The 18,941-nt window shown below is 44.7% G+C and overlaps 2 long non-coding RNA genes across 2 annotated transcripts; one reads left to right on the forward strand and one right to left on the reverse strand.

Annotated features, from left to right (window-relative positions):
• Positions 1 to 989: 989 nt before the first annotated feature.
• LOC142481523 (uncharacterized) lies at positions 990 to 18,573 on the reverse strand. The gene is made up of 4 exons (XR_012795818.1): positions 18,507 to 18,573; positions 16,957 to 17,022; positions 13,857 to 13,922; positions 990 to 2,515 (listed from the first exon to the last, which is right to left on the reverse strand). It is a non-coding gene; the product is annotated as an uncharacterized LOC142481523 (long non-coding RNA).
• LOC142481524 (uncharacterized) lies at positions 7,102 to 9,379 on the forward strand. Its single transcript, XR_012795819.1, has 2 exons — positions 7,102 to 8,007; positions 8,848 to 9,379. It is a non-coding gene; the product is annotated as an uncharacterized LOC142481524 (long non-coding RNA).
• Positions 18,574 to 18,941: the final 368 nt, after the last annotated feature.

The following is an 18,941-nucleotide window of genomic DNA, read 5'->3' on the forward strand; positions in this document are numbered from 1 at the left end:
CTCCTTCTTAAGTAAATTCTCTAGTTTATCGAATTCATTATTTATTGTTTCTAAGTCTCCCATTTCCGCTGACTCAATTTCTCTCATTTTGTTCTCTATGTTGTTACTTCTAAAAATTCTTTTTGTGAAAACACTCCCCTTGATTTCGACCATATCTTCTATCTCTATGGTTGCTACTTCCATGTTGAGATTTCTAATGTGGGGTGCTGCCACCAGGATGGGATTAGAGAAGTCTGGAGGTTATTTGGACTGGGGCGCTCCCTAAATTTTGTGGCTTAAAAAGTTGTTGTAACGCCTTACTCTGTTAAAAAATGATAAAATACTGTATAAAATATGATTTTGGTGTTTGTGGTGCAAAAGGGTGTGTAGAAAAACATATACTGGCCCTTTTAGTTGATTTTGTGGTTGCTGCTTGACCTTGGAGAAGGGAATCCCGTGTCCTTCTCAGCGTGGCAGTAGTGGTGTGAAGATGGTCAGCGCGAACCTCGTGGACCTCACGGATATAGTGGATCCGGATGCAGTATTAAGACAAGAATAAAAGAATAAAACACGATATTAGTGTATCATGTCCACATTGGGGGATTGGGGGGAAAAAAAGGGGAGGGGGGGGAGTGGGAAGGGGGAGTAGGGGGGTGGGGTAGGAGTGGACGGTGGTGGGATGGATGGTGGGTTCCCACTAACTAATCACAGAATACATAGAATATATGGATCCAGTGACTCACACGGGCTTGTGTGGTGTCTCTCCCTCAACGCTGACTGGTGTGGGTAAATACAGACTCATATACTGGAGTCTCAGATATACATTAAACTCACACGGCCTGATGTGAGTCCTTGCCCTCAGAGGGTAATGTCCTGTATGGATGGTGTCCTGTTGTTTCAGCAGAGTTGTCCCCCGATGGGTGTGGTGTGTGTGTGTCTCCTCTCCCCGTATCCCAAATGACCAAAAAGCAATGTGCAAACCAAAAGTCAAAATGAATTAAAATGTCTTTAATGGGTTAACAGTGAAGACATGTGCATACACTATGCATACATGTTGTGGTGCTTAAAAGGTATAAAACAATATGACACGATAACACAACGAACTAAACAGTATGTGATGTACTGAAGCAAACACAAAAAAGGACTCTCACACTAAACGAATATACAAAATCACTTGCCCAGCATCATCCGCTCAGAGCACTCCTGCACGATCTCCTCCTCCGTTTTTTGCTCCAACTGATGCGTCCGGCAGCGGAACCGGAAAGGGGGATCTAAACCGGATGTCCTGCAGTGTGCTGGGTCCCTCTGTCAATGAGCTCCGGCAGGGAACTACGCGTTTCGCAATAAGCTTCGTCAGGTTCCTGCCGGATGCTCATTGTGTGCTGCATTTATAGGTGCCCCCATTAGTTTAATTGGAGAAACACCTGGATTAAGGGCATGGTTTAAATTTAGACGGTTATATCTCTTTATAGGAGCTACCTTTGGAAGCCCCTAATGTCAGGGATAGTGAGATGTGCCTGTAAATATAAATAATGGGTTAGATAAGCATATATTAAAATTAGATAAGCATATATTAAAATAAATCAATACATTATAAAAACTACATTTTAAAAAATACTTAGAGATGATCATTGTATTTGTCCTTAGAAGCATTTTAAGTTTAATAAAAAACGGTGGAAATTGGAATTTGATTGGGGTATTTGTGTGATTTGGAATCTTTTAGTTCCTCCGTGTGCAGTATTTTTAAAACCATTCTCTGTTGGTTAAAATCTTTACATATGTAATACAATAGTGCCACCATGTGGCTGGATGTGAAAATTACCTCAACACTGTCATAACCTAATGGTAAAAGTTAAGCAATCTTGGTAGTGTGGCACACATCCCTTTAAAGTAACTTAAAAATGTGCCAGAGTGTATTACAGCAAAAAATATATTTATGTGACAAAAGTTATAACGAATTACATATTTGACGGAAAAAATATAATATTATTATTATCAAGATGGTTAAAAAACCTTACTGTTTATAGCCACTACATCTGACATAAGGGTAGAACAACCTAGGCACCCAAAATCTTGGTTTCCTCATTCAGCTATCTAAAATGTACCACTCAATATCTCCGTGTTAGTTAAAAGATATTTCAAATGCTGCCACCAAGTGGCCGCATATCGAAATTGCTACTTCAAAACCCTAATATTATCTCTACCACACTGTGGATAGTGCGGTATTCAGTTAAGTGTAGAGTCATTGTTTAAAATATATTGCAAAAGTATATTCCAGCGGATGACGAGAGTATATCAAATATGCATGAGCATGGGTTTACACAGACATTTGATATTAGAAAAATACTTGTATAGGTGATTTCGAAGCGGAGCTCTCATGTGGTGAAAATGTTCAAAATGTTCAAAACGTATAGTCCAGATTCTTCATAACTCCTTTCTAACTTCAATTCATGTTGCAGAGGTTGTCGCGATGGTATGCATCATTTCTGGTCCTCAAGGGTTGGTTCGAGGTAGATTCATATTTGGGACGTGCGCCCTATTGGAGATTGGAGAGGAAGTGGATCAGTGTGTGTTAAAACAAAGAGGTAGATGTAAATGAAATTTAATAAAATAAAATAGTAGATGTTATAGAATAGTAGATGTTTATAAAATATTAAAAAATAAAAGTTGTTTAAAAATTGTTTACAAATGGGGGATTTGGAGCAGATTGATGGGTGTTCAGAGAAAGGCTGCAATGTCTATCTCTACATTGAGGCCTGTGGGTACCAGGCTTTTCAATTTGTAGATCCAAAACGTTTCTTTTCTTGATAGAGATGTCAGTCTGTCGCCTCCCCTCCAATGTGGGGGGACTACTTCAATGCCCCTAAATTCAAGGCCCGACGGATCTCCTTGGTGATGTAGTGCGAAATGCTTAGAGACACTATGTGTCATTAGTTTCCGTCTGATATTCCCTTATATTCCCGTATATTCGTTTAGTGTGAGAGTCCTTTTTTGTGTTTGCTTCAGTACATCACATTGTGTTATCGTGTCATATATTGTTTTATACCTTTTAAGCACCACAACATGTATGCATAGTGTATGCACATGTCTTCACTGTTAACCCATTAAAGACCTTTTAATTCATTTTGACTTTTGGTTTGCACATTTCTTTTTGGTCATTTGGGATACGGGGAGAGGAGACACTCACACACCACACCCATCGGGGGACAACTCTGCTGAAACAACAGGACACCATCCATACAGGACATTACCCTCTGAGGGCAAGGACTCACATCAGGCCGTGTGAGTTTAATGTATATCTGAGACTCCAGTATATGAGTCTGTATTTACCCACACCAGTCAGCGTTGAGGGAGAGACACCACACAAGCCCGTGTGAGTCACTGGATCCATATATTCTATGCATTCTGTGATTAGTTAGTGGGAACCCACCATCCATCCCACAACCGTCCACTCCTACCCCACCCCTCTACTCCCCCTTCCCACTCCCCCCCTCCCCTTTTTTTCCCCCCAATCCCCCAATGTGGACATGATACACTAATATCGTGTTTTATTCTTTTATTCTTGTCTTAATACTGCATCCGGATCCACTATATCCGTGAAGTCCACGAGGTTCGCGCTGACCATCTTCACACCACTACTGCCACGCTGAGAAGGACACGGGATTCCCTTCTCCAAGGTCAAGCAGCAACCACAAAATCAACTAAAAGGGCCAGTATATGTTTTTCTACACACCCTTTTGCACCACAAACACCAAAATCATATTTTATATTTTATCATTTTTTAACAGAGTAAGGCGTTACAACAACTTTTTAAGCCACAAAATTTAGGGAGCGCCCCAGTCCAAATAACCTCCAGACTTCTCTAATCCCATCCTGGTGGCAGCACCCCACATTAGAAATCTCAACATGGAAGTAGCAACCATAGAGATAGAAGATATGGTCGAAATCAAGGAGAGTGTTTTCACAAAAAGAATTTTTAGAAGTAACAACATAGAGAACAAAATGAGAGAAATTGAGTCAGCGGAAATGGGAGACTTAGAAACAATAAATAATGAATTCGATAAACTAGAGAATTTACTTAAGAAGGAGACCAAAAAGGTCTGGGACAAAGTCTACCTAGAAAAATACATTGACATCAAACGTATTCCTAGGGGTTTACGGTTTGATAAAAAATCATCCTTTGAATTAGCAGATGTAGAATACAATGTACAATGGGAGGAAGCTATGGATGCCTGTTCATTCACTTTAATGAAACTTATCATTAAACACCATACAAAGACACTAATAGAAATTGACCGAGAAGTCACACTAATTCAGAAAAGATTAGAAACCTCTATAGATAATCCCACCTTCATAAGTAGGGACAGAAAACTAGCGGATGAAATAGACGCCATAGAAAAAAACCTGATAGAGTCAAAGAACAAAAAATTCAGACGAGACGAGGAAGATTATGTAGTGGGGTCAAACCCCAAATGGCAACGGATCTCACTAGTCCCACCTAGCACCCCAAGGGATAGGAAAATGTTCGAATATAGGAGTAGAGAAGATAGTAATAAAAACCAGAATTCAAGATCCAACACATTAAGCTATCCAACGAATCCAGAGAGGCATAAGAACTATCCCAAATATGAAAACAATAAGAATGTATCATTTAATAAAGAGGCTAGACAAATTCCACCAAGAAGGCAGGAGGCGGGTGCCCTAGAAACCCCTAGAGAGAATAAAGAAACTAAAACGCACACTATTGAAGACACAGGAAGCCACAAAAGGGACGAGGCAAAGAAAAATGATAGAGACAGAGAAGAACATTGGCAGGACAATAAATACTATTCTAAAGCAAAAGAGTATCACGAAAGGTATCACACTGCTAAGCCAACAACATATAACTACAGAACTAGATCACCACTTGAACGTGATAGCAGGTATGATAAAGAAAGGAGCAGAGATAGGGACCACAGATCACCTTACAAACACTATGGGTCAAATCGGGAATACAGAGAGAGACACTATGAGAGAAGAAAGCCAAAGGAGACACTACCGGTCACCCCACAAACAATATAGGGACCAGAGCCCAAGACGGGAACGCAAATCACCTTACAGGGAACAGAGGCAAACATACAGAGAAAGACATGATAAGGAGCAAGGTCACGTGAGAGAACAACGATCACCCAGACCACATACAGGTCATTTTTTAGAACAGGCCCAAGTAGCAAAACCACCACCAATAGCCACCCAGAATCGCACTCTAGTGGTAGAAGAACAGAAAGAAATAGAAACACCAAACACAAAACTCAGAAAAAGACCACACGAGGAAAGCGGGGAGGAAGAAGGACACAGGAAAAGAGCAGCGATGTAAACAATACTGTATATTTAATCTAAGTAAAAAAGAACTCAACATAGATGAATGTAAGCTTATAAAAAAGGGGCTGAATTTCGCGCCAGTTGCTAAGGCGAATAGTTTTAATCTGTATATAGACGCACACAAATACATCAGACAGCTTACGCTTAAAAAAAAAATTCTTTCCAAAGACGCACAAACTAGGGAGATAGTAAGTAATGATACGAACATAAACATAGAGAGTGATTTTAAACATTCAAATCTTAAAAACAAGTCCAAATTCTATCCTAGCTGGGCAAAAGGCCATAATCTAGAAGTGTTCCACCAAAAAATCCAGGAAGACTTTGACAAACTGACCTCAGGTACGACAAAGATAACGAAGAACAATTTAACACTAAAAGAGAAAATCGCTTTGCAAAACTTAGAGAAAGATAAGGATATCATATTAAAACAAGCAGACAAAGGGGGGGGGGGGGTTGTCATTATGGACACTGAATATTATAAGGGAGAAGCAGAGAGGATATTATCTGACGACATCACCTATGCACGTCTTAAGACGAATCCGCATAAAGAATTCTGTATAGAATTCCTCACCCTACTAGACAAAGGCAGTACAACAGGAGTCCTAAATGAAAAAGAATACGACTATTTAAATATAAAATTCCCAGTTATGCCGATATTTTATTTTTTACCCAAAATACATAAGGATATTAAAGCACCACCAGGGAGACCCATCATCTCTGGGATAGGCTCACTCACGTCGCGACTATCGGAATATATAGATGGTTTTCTACAACCATATGTTGCAGAGATGCGGTCCTATCTAAGAGATACCACGCAAATTCTTAATGTATTAGAACAGGTAATTTGGCAAGATGACTACAAAATCTGCACTTGTGATGTAACTTCATTATACACATCCATAAAACACGACGATGGAATTGAAGCCATCAATAGGACATTAACAAAAGACCCAACTGTTAAAATAGAACAAAGACGCTTCATTTTAGAAAGTATCAATTTTATTCTGAAGCATAACCTTTTTAAATTTGATGGAACATATTTCCTACAAAAATGTGGCACAGCGATGAGTACGAAATTCGCACCAAGTTATGCCAATCTGTTCATGGACAATTGGGAGACTGATACCATCTGGTCAGAGCATGAATTTGGTGCGGATCTCGTGCTATGGCGAAGATACATCGATGATGTGTTTTTCATCTGGAAAGGTAGTAGTGAAAACTTGAACCATTTCTTAAACTATATTAATACTAATGAGAGGAACTTGGCTTTTACAACTTGCATAGGAAATAACACGGTAGACTTCTTAGACCTTACTATTTACATAGAAGACACCAAACTAAAGACTAAAACTTTCTTCAAAAAAGTGGACTGTAACAACTACCTACTTAACACTAGCTGCCACCACAAAAAATGGTTAAAGAACATACCCCCAGGACAGTTTCGTCGAATTAGGAGAAACTGTAGCGATGACCATATTTATAGGGAACAATCCAATATTCTTAAGAAGCGTTTCATTGCTAAAAACTATGATAACGATAAGATGGATATAGCAATAAGAGAAAAGTAGGGGAGCTCGAACGTAGTGAAATCCTTAAAACTAATCCACCTAAGCCCAAAGAAGAGTTCAGCATCGCTTTCTTAACACAGTTTAGTCAGGATGCAGGAAGCATACAACAGATCCTGAATAAACACTGGCATCTCCTACAGGGAGACCCCACCCTGAAAGAGTACCTCCCAGAAAAACTGAAAGTCATCTATAAAAGGGCAGATAACATCAAAAGAAAGTTAGCACCAAGCCTCTTTAGAATGGAGAATAGAACAACAGGCCAGGACTCAAACTGGCTACAAACAGCCAAAGGTTTCCATAGATGTAATACATGCAAAGCATGCAAACAGGGAAGTAAGGAAACAATTCAGTTCAGCTCTAATACAACAGGAGAACAGTTCAAAACCGGCAGCTTCATTAATTGCAAATCAGAATTCGTAGTCTACCTTTTAAACTGCCCCTGTGGACTCTAATATGTAGGGCGCACCAGTCGACCCCTGCGGGTGCGTATTTTGGAACACCTAGGGAATATCAGACGGAAACTAATGACACATAGTGTCTCTAAGCATTTCGCACTACATCACCAAGGAGATCCGTCGGGCCTTGAATTTAGGGGCATTGAAGTAGTCCCCCCACATTGGAGGGGAGGCGACAGACTGACATCTCTATCAAGAAAAGAAACGTTTTGGATCTACAAATTGAAAAGCCTGGTACCCACAGGCCTCAATGTAGAGATAGACATTGCAGCCTTTCTCTGAACACCCATCAATCTGCTCCAAATCCCCCATTTGTAAACAATTTTTAAACAACTTTTATTTTTTAATATTTTATAAACATCTACTATTCTATAACATCTACTATTTTATTTTATTAAATTTCATTTACATCTACCTCTTTGTTTTAACACACACTGATCCACTTCCTCTCCAATCTCCAATAGGGCGCACGTCCCAAATATGAATCTACCTCGAACCAACCCTTGAGGACCAGAAATGATGCATACCATCGCGACAACCTCTGCAACATGAATTGAAGTTAGAAAGGAGTTATGAAGAATCTGGACTATACGTTTTGAACATTTTCACCACATGAGAGCTCCGCGTCGAAATCACCTATACAAGTATTTTTCTAATATCAAATGTCTGTGTAAACCCATGCTCATGCATATTTGATATACTCTCGTCATCCGCTGGAATATACTTTTGCAATATATTTTAAACAATGACTCTACACTTAACTGAATACCGCACTATCCACAGTGTGGTAGAGATAATATTAGGGTTTTGAAGTAGCAATTTCGATATGCGGCCACTTGGTGGCAGCATTGTATTACAAATGAAATATCTTTTAACTAACACGGAGATATTGAGTGGTACATTTTAGATAGCTGAATGAGGAAACCAAGATTTTGGGTGCCTAGGTTGTTCTACCCTTATGTCAGATGTAGTGGCTATAAACAGTAAGGTTTTTTAACCATCTTGATAATAATAATATTATATTTTTTCCGTCAAATATGTAATTCGTTATAACTTTTGTCACATAAATATATTTTTTGCTGTAATACACTCTGGCACATTTTTAAGTTACTTTAAAGGGATGTGTGCCACACTACCAAGATTGCTTAACTTTTACCATTAGGTTATGACAGTGTTGAGGTAATTTTCACATCCAGCCACATGGTGGCACTATTGTATTACATATGTAAAGATTTTAACCAACAGAGAATGGTTTTAAAAATACTGCACACGGAGGAACTAAAAGATTCCAAATCACACAAATACCCCAATCAAATTCCAATTTCAACCGTTTTTTATTAAACTTAAAATGCTTCTAAGGACAAATACAATGATCATCTCTAAGTATTTTTTAAAATGTAGTTTTTATAATGTATTGATTTATTTTAATATATGCTTATCTAATTTTAATATATGCTTATCTAACCCATTATTTATATTTACAGGCACATCTCACTATCCCTGACATTAGGGGCTTCCAAAGGTAGCTCCTATAAAGAGATATAACCGTCTAAATTTAAACCATGCCCTTAATCCAGGTGTTTCTCCAATTAAACTAATGGGGGCACCTATAAATGCAGCACACAATGAGCATCCGGCAGGAACCTGACGAAGCTTATTGCGAAACGCGTAGTTCCCTGCCGGAGCTCATTGACAGAGGGACCCAGCACACTGCAGGACATCCGGTTCAGATCCCCCTTTCCGGTTCCGCTGCCGGACGCGCCAGTTGGAGCAAAAAACGGAGGAGGAGATCGTGCAGGAGTGCTCTGAGCGGATGATGCTGGGCAAGTGATTTTGTATATTCGTTTAGTGTGAGAGTCCTTTTTTGTGTTTGCTTCAGTACATCACATACTGTTTAGTTCATTGTGTTATCGTGTCATATATTGTTTTATACCTTTTAAGCACCACAACATGTATGCATAGTGTATGCACATGTCTTCACTGTTAACCCATTAAAGACCTTTTAATTCATTTTGACTTTTGGTTTGCACATTGCTTTTTGGTCATTTGGGATACGGGGAGAGGAGACACTCACACACCACACCCATCGGGGGACAACTCTGCTGAAACAACAGGACACCATCCATACAGGACATTACCCTCTGAGGGCAAGGACTCACATCAGGCCGTGTGAGTTTAATGTATATCTGAGACTCCAGTATATGAGTCTGTATTTACCCACACCAGTCAGCGTTGAGGGAGAGACACCACACAAGCCCGTGTGAGTCACTGGATCCATATATTCTATGTATTCTGTGATTAGTTAGTGGGAACCCACCATCCATCCCACCACCGTCCACTCCTACCCCACCCCCCTACTCCCCCTTCCCACTCCCCCCCTCCCCTTTTTTTCCCCCCAATCCCCCAATGTGGACATGATACACTAATATCGTGTTTTATTCTTTTATTCTTGTCTTAATACTGCATCCGGATTCACTATATCCGTGAGGTCCACGAGGTTCGCGCTGACCATCTTCACACCACTACTGCCACGCTGAGAAGGACACGGGATTCCCTTCTCCAAGGTCAAGCAGCAACCACAAAATCAACTAAAAGGGCCAGTATATGTTTTTCTACACACCCTTTTGCACCACAAACACCAAAATCATATTTTATATTTTATCATTTTTTAACAGAGTAAGGCGTTACAACAACTTTTTAAGCCACAAAATTTAGGGAGCGCCCCAGTCCAAATAACCTCCGTGACGGGGTGACTGACTGGGGTGACACACACACACACACACTCTCCCATGCATGCATGCACACACATACACACACTCTCCCATGCATGCACATGCACACACACACACACACACACACACACACACACACACGACAGGGGGTAGAAGAGGAAAGGCCGCACGACCGAGCACCACCACTGACCCGCTCGCTCCCCCCCCCCCCGCGACCATCTCCCGCCCTGCGCGGACAGCCACGGGACAGTGGAGAAGCGGAGACAAAGTAGGTAAGGGGGGAAAACCCCCGCTACCATCTCCAGCCCCGCGCGGGGATCAGGCGAAGCGGCGCGGGAAGCCGGGGTAAGCGGGGAACACCCCCACTACCATCACCCGCCCCCCAAGGGTATCGCGGGAAGCCGGGGTAAGTGGGGAAGCCCCCCACTACCATCACCCGCCCCCCAAGGGTATCGCGGGGAACATCCCCACTACCATCACCAGCCCCGCGCGGGTATCGCGGGAAGCCGGGGAACACCCACTACCATCACCCAGGGATCGGGGGAGGCCGGGGGGGGGGGGGGAGAAGGGGGGGGACACCTCTGCCCCGCGCGGGAAGCTGGGGTAAGCGGGGGCCGGGGAGAGAAGGGGGAACACCCACGCTACCATATCCAGCCACGCGCGGTTATCGGGGGTTGGGGGGAGAAAGGGGGAACTGCAGGAGGCAGGGAAGGAGCAGAGGGGATGGAGGATTGGAGAGTACTTACGCTCGTACTCTCCAACAGATCTCCGGCCAGAAAAAATGGCCATACGTTGGGGGCCGGCTCATATAGAGCCTGGCCACGCGCCCACAAAGCCTGGGAGCGCGCGCCAATCAGCAGTCAGGTAGGGGGAGTTTTTTTTTTTTTTTTTTGTTTCAGGCAGCTAGAGCGGGAAAATTTCAGCGCGAGCAGGGAAATTTAAAAAAATAAACACGTGTGCTGCTTGGGCCAATATTTACTCGCCCAGGGGTTAAATCCACCCGCCCCGGGCGTGTAAATGTATAGGATTGTCGAACACTGTATATATATATATATATATGTGTGTGTGCGTGTGCGTGTGCGTGTGTGTGTGCTTGTGTGTGTGTGTATGTGTGTGTGTGTATGTGTGTGTGTGTGTGCGTTTGTGTGTGTGTATGAGCAGAGCAGTGACGTCACCAGCTCCCCAAGCAGGAGCGCCGGGTGTCCTGGCTATTTCGCAAGCTCACGCGGGGAGTGCTGCGGGCAAGTTGAGCGCGCTTCAAAGTCTCTTTTTTTTCCACTCTTTCGCCAGCACACATAGTTTTTATTCTTGACAGTATTAGATTTTCACTTACGCACAATTATTTTTTCTTTGACCAGCAGTATTATCTCCAAACACGTGGGACAGCTATGGGGACATCCTTTGCCCCCTCCTACGCCAACTTGTTCATGGGTTGGTGGGAGATGTCCCACGTGTTTGGAGATTCCAATCCCTTCAGGCGTCATGTGGTGTTTTACAAACGCTACATTGACGACCTGATTTTGATCTGGAGTGGTGGGGAGGAAGACCTTTTGAGGTTCTTTGAATACCTGGCAGACAATACTCTCAACTTGAAATTTACTCACACATATAATAAAAACCACATTTACTTTCTAGATTTAAATTTATATGTGGATATGGAGTATAATATTCAATCAGACATCTATAGAAAGGAGAATGCCAGGAACTCATTACTTCATTATAACAGTTGTCACGCACGCCCTCTGGTTAAGGGCATTCCAAAGGGGCAGTTCCTGCGATTACGCCGTAACTGCTCCACATTGGAGGCCTTTATCCACAGGGCGAAAGAGATGAGGAGGAGGTTCCTGTCGAGGGGATACGATGGTGCAGACCTTGATCAGGCATATCAGCATGCACTGAATATGGATAGGAATACCCTCACCAACATAGCAGCCAACAGTACCCAGATAGATACACAGGCCGAGAACACAGAAGCGCCATTCTTTATTACAAACTATAGCGAACAAGCAAACTCAATTAAAACCATCATACGCAAACATTGGGCCACACTTTCACTAGACCCTTTACTAAATAAAATGGCATGTGTGGGACCCAAAATAGTGTTCCGTAGAGCAGCTACGCTAGGGAATCTTCTGTCACCCAGTTTGCTGAAAACTACTAATACTAACCAGAATAAACTGTCTTTCTTTCCAAAATTGATTGGATCATTTAAATGTGGGCACTGTAAGATTTGTCCCAAAATGAAGAAAGTTAAACATTTCACTGATAAACTTGAAACACGGAAATATCAGATAAAAACCTTTATGTCATGTCAGACCAATTATGTCATATACTTGTTACAATGCGGATGTAAAAAAACAGTATGTGGGGCTTACCAGTAGAGCCTTAAAAATTCGCATTCTAGAACACTTAAGGCTCATCAAGAATTCAGACATGACACATCCGGTCCCAATCCACTTTAACAACTGTCCATTGGGTTCTGTGGACAATTTCAGTTGTTGCGCTATAGAACATGTAGTCCTCCCCCCTCGGGGAGGGGATAGAATCAAGCTCCCACACCAAAGGGAGGCGCACTGGATCCACACATTAAACACATTACAACCCAGTGGACTTAATGTGGATTGGGATCTACGATGTTTTCTTTAAGAGATATATAAGAGTGTTATACGTGGAATGCAGATATGTACATATTATGGTCTTCTTTAGAACAGAACGTCTATTGTGTATTTCTGATTTATTCTCTGCACTGTCCCTCCCTTAGCCTTTCCCCCTCCCCTCCCCCCTCCTCTCCCCCCCCCTCTCTTTCCCTCCCTCACACTTCTCATCCCCCCCCCCCTTCCATACCTCCCCCCCCTCCTCTTTTCCCTCCCTTCTCTCCCCCCCCCCTTTTACCCTTGTTTCTCTCCCTTTCCCACCTACCTTCCCTTGATTCACTGGTCTATAAGTCACAAATATGTCTAAATAAAGCATTAGGAAGCCCCTATATGTATGACTGACTAATCGGTATATAACTTGGGTTATTGTGAATCTAGTGTTGAGTATATTCCACTTGCAGTGTTTGCAACAGCTTTTTATGTTTATTCATATACCTGGAATGTGCTGCCAAATAGTCTTATCATTTGGCTACTGTGTATGTCTGAATATATAATTTAGATGCTCTCTGTGCATATAATATGTTTATAGTGAGCTGCACAGACATTAAATACTTTAAATAGCATGATATTAGCTAACAGGCATATAGCACTGAAGGGGTTAAAGTTTTAATGCCGCTTTCGCGGGCTTTTAGGTATTTAAGAGGCTGTCACCACTTCTCCCCACTCCAAGACGAAGCCCTCTGCGTAAGGGTGAAACGCGTTGAGGGGGAGATGCTGGTGTAGCCCTGGTGTGTGTCAAATAAAGTTATGTTGAACTAGTCATCCGGGAGCCTTTCATTGGACATGCGCAGTTGCGCCGCACTTCTATCCATTTTCTTTTTTTTAAAGCCTGGGTGAAAACTAAACTCGGCAAGCACAGCGCGGTCAGCACGCTCAGCGCTAGCGTGGCCGCAGCCTAAGTGATGAGTAAAATACTTTCCCGCAGCTCCTGCGCTGACTCGCTTGCTACATACAGTTGCTTGCTTGCTGGATAGCGCAGTTGTGGGGATAATAATGCCGCGGCCGTGGGTTTGATCCCCACACCGGCCATTCTGCAGCTTTCTTTGCATTTGTTCTGTGTTTTATAAAAGATTATGAGGATGTAAAAGTTTAAATTGATAAACATACCATGAATCGCTCCCTAGGGTCGTCTCAATCAGCGCTGCTCCCTTCCCCCGTTACCACATGAGAACGCTGGGAAATTAAGGGATTTATAGCAGTATAGTGAAATATTAGGAACATTTTGTATGGAGCAGAATAATTAGCACAGGGAAAATAACAAGAAAATAAAGTCCATCATAAGCACAATTATTCACATATTTAATCTACATTCTTAGGCCGCGCTTATAGTACTGGCGACGTCGGCCGAAAACAGAAGCATTGCTGCCGCGTGCACTTATAGTGACATTGTCACGTGAACAAATCAAATTGCCGGAATCCCGCACTGCCACCGCCCGGCGAAACATATCTTTCGCCGGTGGCGACAGCGTCGTCACCCGTCGTGTCGCCATCGACGGCACTATAGGCACAGCCTTAATCATTTTTTCTCTCCCTTACTGAGCCTCTCTCTCCCCATCACTGTGCCTCTCCCGCTCCCCCCTCCTGTCCACTGTCCGTCCCCCCCTCCTCTCCCCCCCCCCTCATAGCTGGAAATTTAGCTCACGTGCAACGCCGGGTCTACACACACACACACACACACACACACACACACACACACACACACACACACACACACACACACACACACACACACACACACACACACACACACACACACACACACACACACACACACACACACACACACACACACACACACACACACACGACATTGTTTATTCAGTTCTTATCCCTTAACCAGCTTCTTCACTAGTAGTTTGGTTCCAGTTCTTATATTTCTCATTATGGGCTTTTAAATGTCTGTTACATTGTATATACAGCTAAACCCCGTTATAACGCGCCTCGTTATACCGCGATTCGGTTATAACGCGGTTTTCCCGTGGCTCCCGTTTTTTTTTAAAAAAAAAAAAAAAAAAAAAAAATTTTTTTAAAAAAAATTTTTTACATTTTTTTTTTTGCACACTGCACACACTCACTGCACACACACTGCTCATTGCTCACACTGCCACACTGCACACACACTGCACACTGCACACACACTGCTCATTGCTCACACTGACACACTGCACACACTCACTGCACACACACTGCTCATTGCTCACTGCCACACTGCACACACACTGCACACTGCACACACTCACTGCACACACACTGCTCATTGCTCACACTGCCACACTGCACACACACTGCACACTGCACACACACTGCTCATTGCTCACACTGACACACTGCACACACACACTGCTCATTGCTCACTGCCACACTGCACACACACTGCACACTGCACACACACTGCTCATTGCTCACACTGACACACTGCACACACACTGACCACACTCACGCACACTCACACACACTTACGCACACTCACGCACACTTACGCACACTTACAGACACTCACACACACTCACACACACACACTTACACACACTTAGACACTCACACACACTCACACACACTTACACACACTTAGACACTCACAGACACACACTCACACACACTCACACACACTTACACACTCACAGACACTCACAGACACTCACAGACACTCACAGACACTCACAGACACTCACAGACACTCACACACACTCACACACACTTACACACACTTACACACTCACAGACACTCACACACACTCACACACACTTACACACACACTCAGACACTTACCCACACTCACACACCCATATACACACACACACTTTCTCTCCCATATATACATACACACACACTCTCTCACTCTACACAGACGGGCCGCGACCAGCACCACCACCCGCTCCCCCCCCTCCTCCCGCGCAGGCAGCGGGAGCACCGGGGACAGCGGTGGGGAGAAGAAACCCCCCGCTACAACCTCCATGCAGGCAGCATGGTTCTGAGGTAAGCGGCGACCTGAGGGGACATCCCCACTCCCATCTCCTGCCCCGCGGCCTGTCCCGAGGTGACAGGGGGAAGCGGGGACAGGAGAGACATCCCCGCTCCCATCTCCTGCCCCGCGGCCTGTCCCGAGGTGACAGGGGGAAGCGGGGACAGGAGGGACATCCCCGCTCCCATCTCCTGCCCCGCGGCCTGTCCCGAGGTGACAGGGGGAAGCGGGGACAGGAGAGACATCCCCGCTCCCATCTCCTGCCCCGCGGCCTGTCCCGAGGTGACAGGGGGAAGCGGGGACAGGAGGGACATCCCCGCTCCCATCTCCTGCCCCGCGGCCTGTCCCGAGGTGACAGGGGGAAGCGGGGACAGGAGAGACATCCCCGCTCCCATCTCCTGCCCCGCGGCCTGTCCCGCGGTGACAGGGGGAAGCGGGGAGCGGAGGGACATGCCCGCTCCCATCTCCTGTCCCGCGGGATGAATATGCGCTAAAGCGCGGCGGCCATTTTTTTTTCTCGCGACCCCGTTAGTAACGCGGTGGTCTCGGGGTGGACCCCGAGACCCGCGTTATAACGGGGTTTAGCTGTATATACATGTGCGCTAGCGTCCTTTGTTGCCATGGTAACAAGTATGATACACATGTGGTCCCGTGGCAACGACGCTCGTTATGAGGGGCAGACCTTGCCGTGACACGTGATGTCACAACCCGGAAGCACCGGCAACCAGATACGCGTGGTCTTACCGGCTAATTTGAGACCTCCACACAACTGGAACGGGGTCTGCTTAATAGCGTTTTGGCGCCAAGTGGGTGGGGGCGAATGTCAGTGTTACATAAATGTCTGTCTGTTATATTTGTGTAACACTGAGGGGCGATGAGACGGAAGGGCTGCCGCCCGGAAACGTTATTTGTTCCTTTCTGTCTGTAAATATACACTACGGCACGTAATATAGTGGGCGCGCTTGCTCCGGCGTGCGCGCATGGCACTTATATATGGCTGTGGTTAGCCAGCCGTTCTATACTAGGGACGCACTAAGTGATGAGTAAAACACTTTCCCGCAGCTCCTGCGCTGACTCGCTTGTTACATACAGTTGCTTGCTTGCTGGATAGCGCAGTTGTGGGGATAATAATGCCGCGGCCGTGGGTTTGATCCCCACACCGGCCATTCTGCAGCTTTCTTTGCATTTGTTCTGTGTTTTATAAAAGGTTACGAGGATGTAAAAGTTTAAATTGATAAACATACCATGAATCGCTCCCTAGAGTCGTCTCAATCAGCGCTGCTCCCTTCCCCCGTTACCACACGAGAACGCTGGGAAATTAAGGGATTTATCTCAGTATAGTGAAATATTAGGAACATTTTGTATGGAGCAGAATAATTAGCACAGGGAAAATAACAGGAAAATAAAGCCCATCATAAGCACAATTTTTCAAATATTTAATCTACATTCTTAGGCCACGCATATAGTACTGGCGACGTCGCCCGAAAACAGAAGCATTGCCGCCGCGTGCACTTATAGTGCCCGCTACGGCGACAAAGCGACATCGCCGTTGCGGAAACTGGTAGCCGGCAAAATTAGATTTTTCAAGGGCCGTCACGTCACTTGAACAAATCAAATTGCCGGAATCCCGCACTGCCACCGCCCGGCGAAACATATCTTTCGCCGGTGGCGACGGCGTCGTCACCCGTCGTGTCGCCATCGACGGCACTATAGGCACAGCCTTAATCATTTTTTCTCTCCCTTACTGAGCCTCTCTCTCCCCCTCACTGAGCCTCTCTCTCCCCATCACTATGCCTCTCTCCCCCTCACTGAGCCACTTCCGCTCCCCCCTCCTGTCCACTGTCCGTCCCCCCCTCCTCTCCACTGCCCCCCCCCCCCTCATAGCTGGAAATTTAGCTCACGTGCAACGCCGGGTCTACACACACACACAAACACACACACACACACACACACACACACACACACACACACACACACACACACACACACACACACACACACACACACACACACACACACACACACACACACACACACACACACACACACACACGACATTGTTTATTCAGTTCTTATCCCTTAACCAGCTTCTTCACTAGTAGTTTGGTTCCAGTTCTTATATTTCTCATTATGGGCTTTTAAATGTTTGTTACATTGTATATATAAATGTGCGCTAGCGTCCTTTGTTGCCATGGTAACAAGCATGATACACCTGTGGTCCCGTGGCAACGACGCTCGTTATGAGGGGCAGACCTTGCCGTGACACGTGATGTCACAACCCGGAAGCACCGGCAACCAGACACGCGTGGTCTTACCGGCTAATTTGAGACCTCCACACACCTGGAACGGGGTCTGCTTAATGGCGTTTTGGCGCCAAGTGGGTGGGGGCGAATGTCAGTGTTACATAAATGTCTGTCTGTTATATTTGTGTAACACTGAGGGGCGATCAGACGGAAGGGCTGCCGCCCGGAAACGTTATTTGTTCCTTTCTGTCTGTAAATATACACTACGGCACGTAATATAGTGGGCGCGCTTGGCTCCGGCGTGCGCGCGTGGCACTTATATATGGCTGTGGTTAGCCAGCCGTTCTATACTAGGTAAAACACTTTCCCGCAGCTCCTGCGCTGACTCGCTTGCTACATACAGTTGCTTGCTGGATAGCGCAGTTGTGGGGATAATAATGCCGCGGCCGTGGGTTTGATCCCCACACCGGCCATTCTGCAGCTTTCTTTGCATTTGTTCTGTGTTTTATAAAAGGTTACGAGGATGTAAAAGTTTAAATTGATAAACATACCATGAATCGCTCCCTAGAGTCGTCTCAATCAGCGCTGCTCCCTTCCCCCGTTACCACACGAGAACGCTGGGAAATTAAGGGATTTATCTCAGTATAGTGAAATATTAGGAACATTTTGTATGGAGTAGAATAATTAGCACAGGGAAAATAACAGGAAAATAAAGCCCATCATAAGCACAATTTTTCAAATATTTAATCTACATTCTTAGGCCGCGCATATAGTACTGGCGACGTCGCCCGAAAACAGAAGCATTGCCGCCATGTGCACTTATAGTGCCCGCTACGGCGACAAAGCGACGTCGCCGTTGCGGAAACTGGTAGCCAGCAAAATTAGATTTTTCAAGGGCCGTCACGTCACGTCACTTGAACAAATCAAATTGCCGGAATACCGCACTGCCGCCGCCCGGGCGAAACATAACTTTGCGGTGGCGACGG

The sequence above is a fragment of the Ascaphus truei genome, unplaced genomic scaffold (genome assembly GCF_040206685.1).
Source record: "Ascaphus truei isolate aAscTru1 unplaced genomic scaffold, aAscTru1.hap1 HAP1_SCAFFOLD_277, whole genome shotgun sequence".
Lineage (NCBI taxonomy): Eukaryota > Metazoa > Chordata > Amphibia > Anura > Ascaphidae > Ascaphus > Ascaphus truei.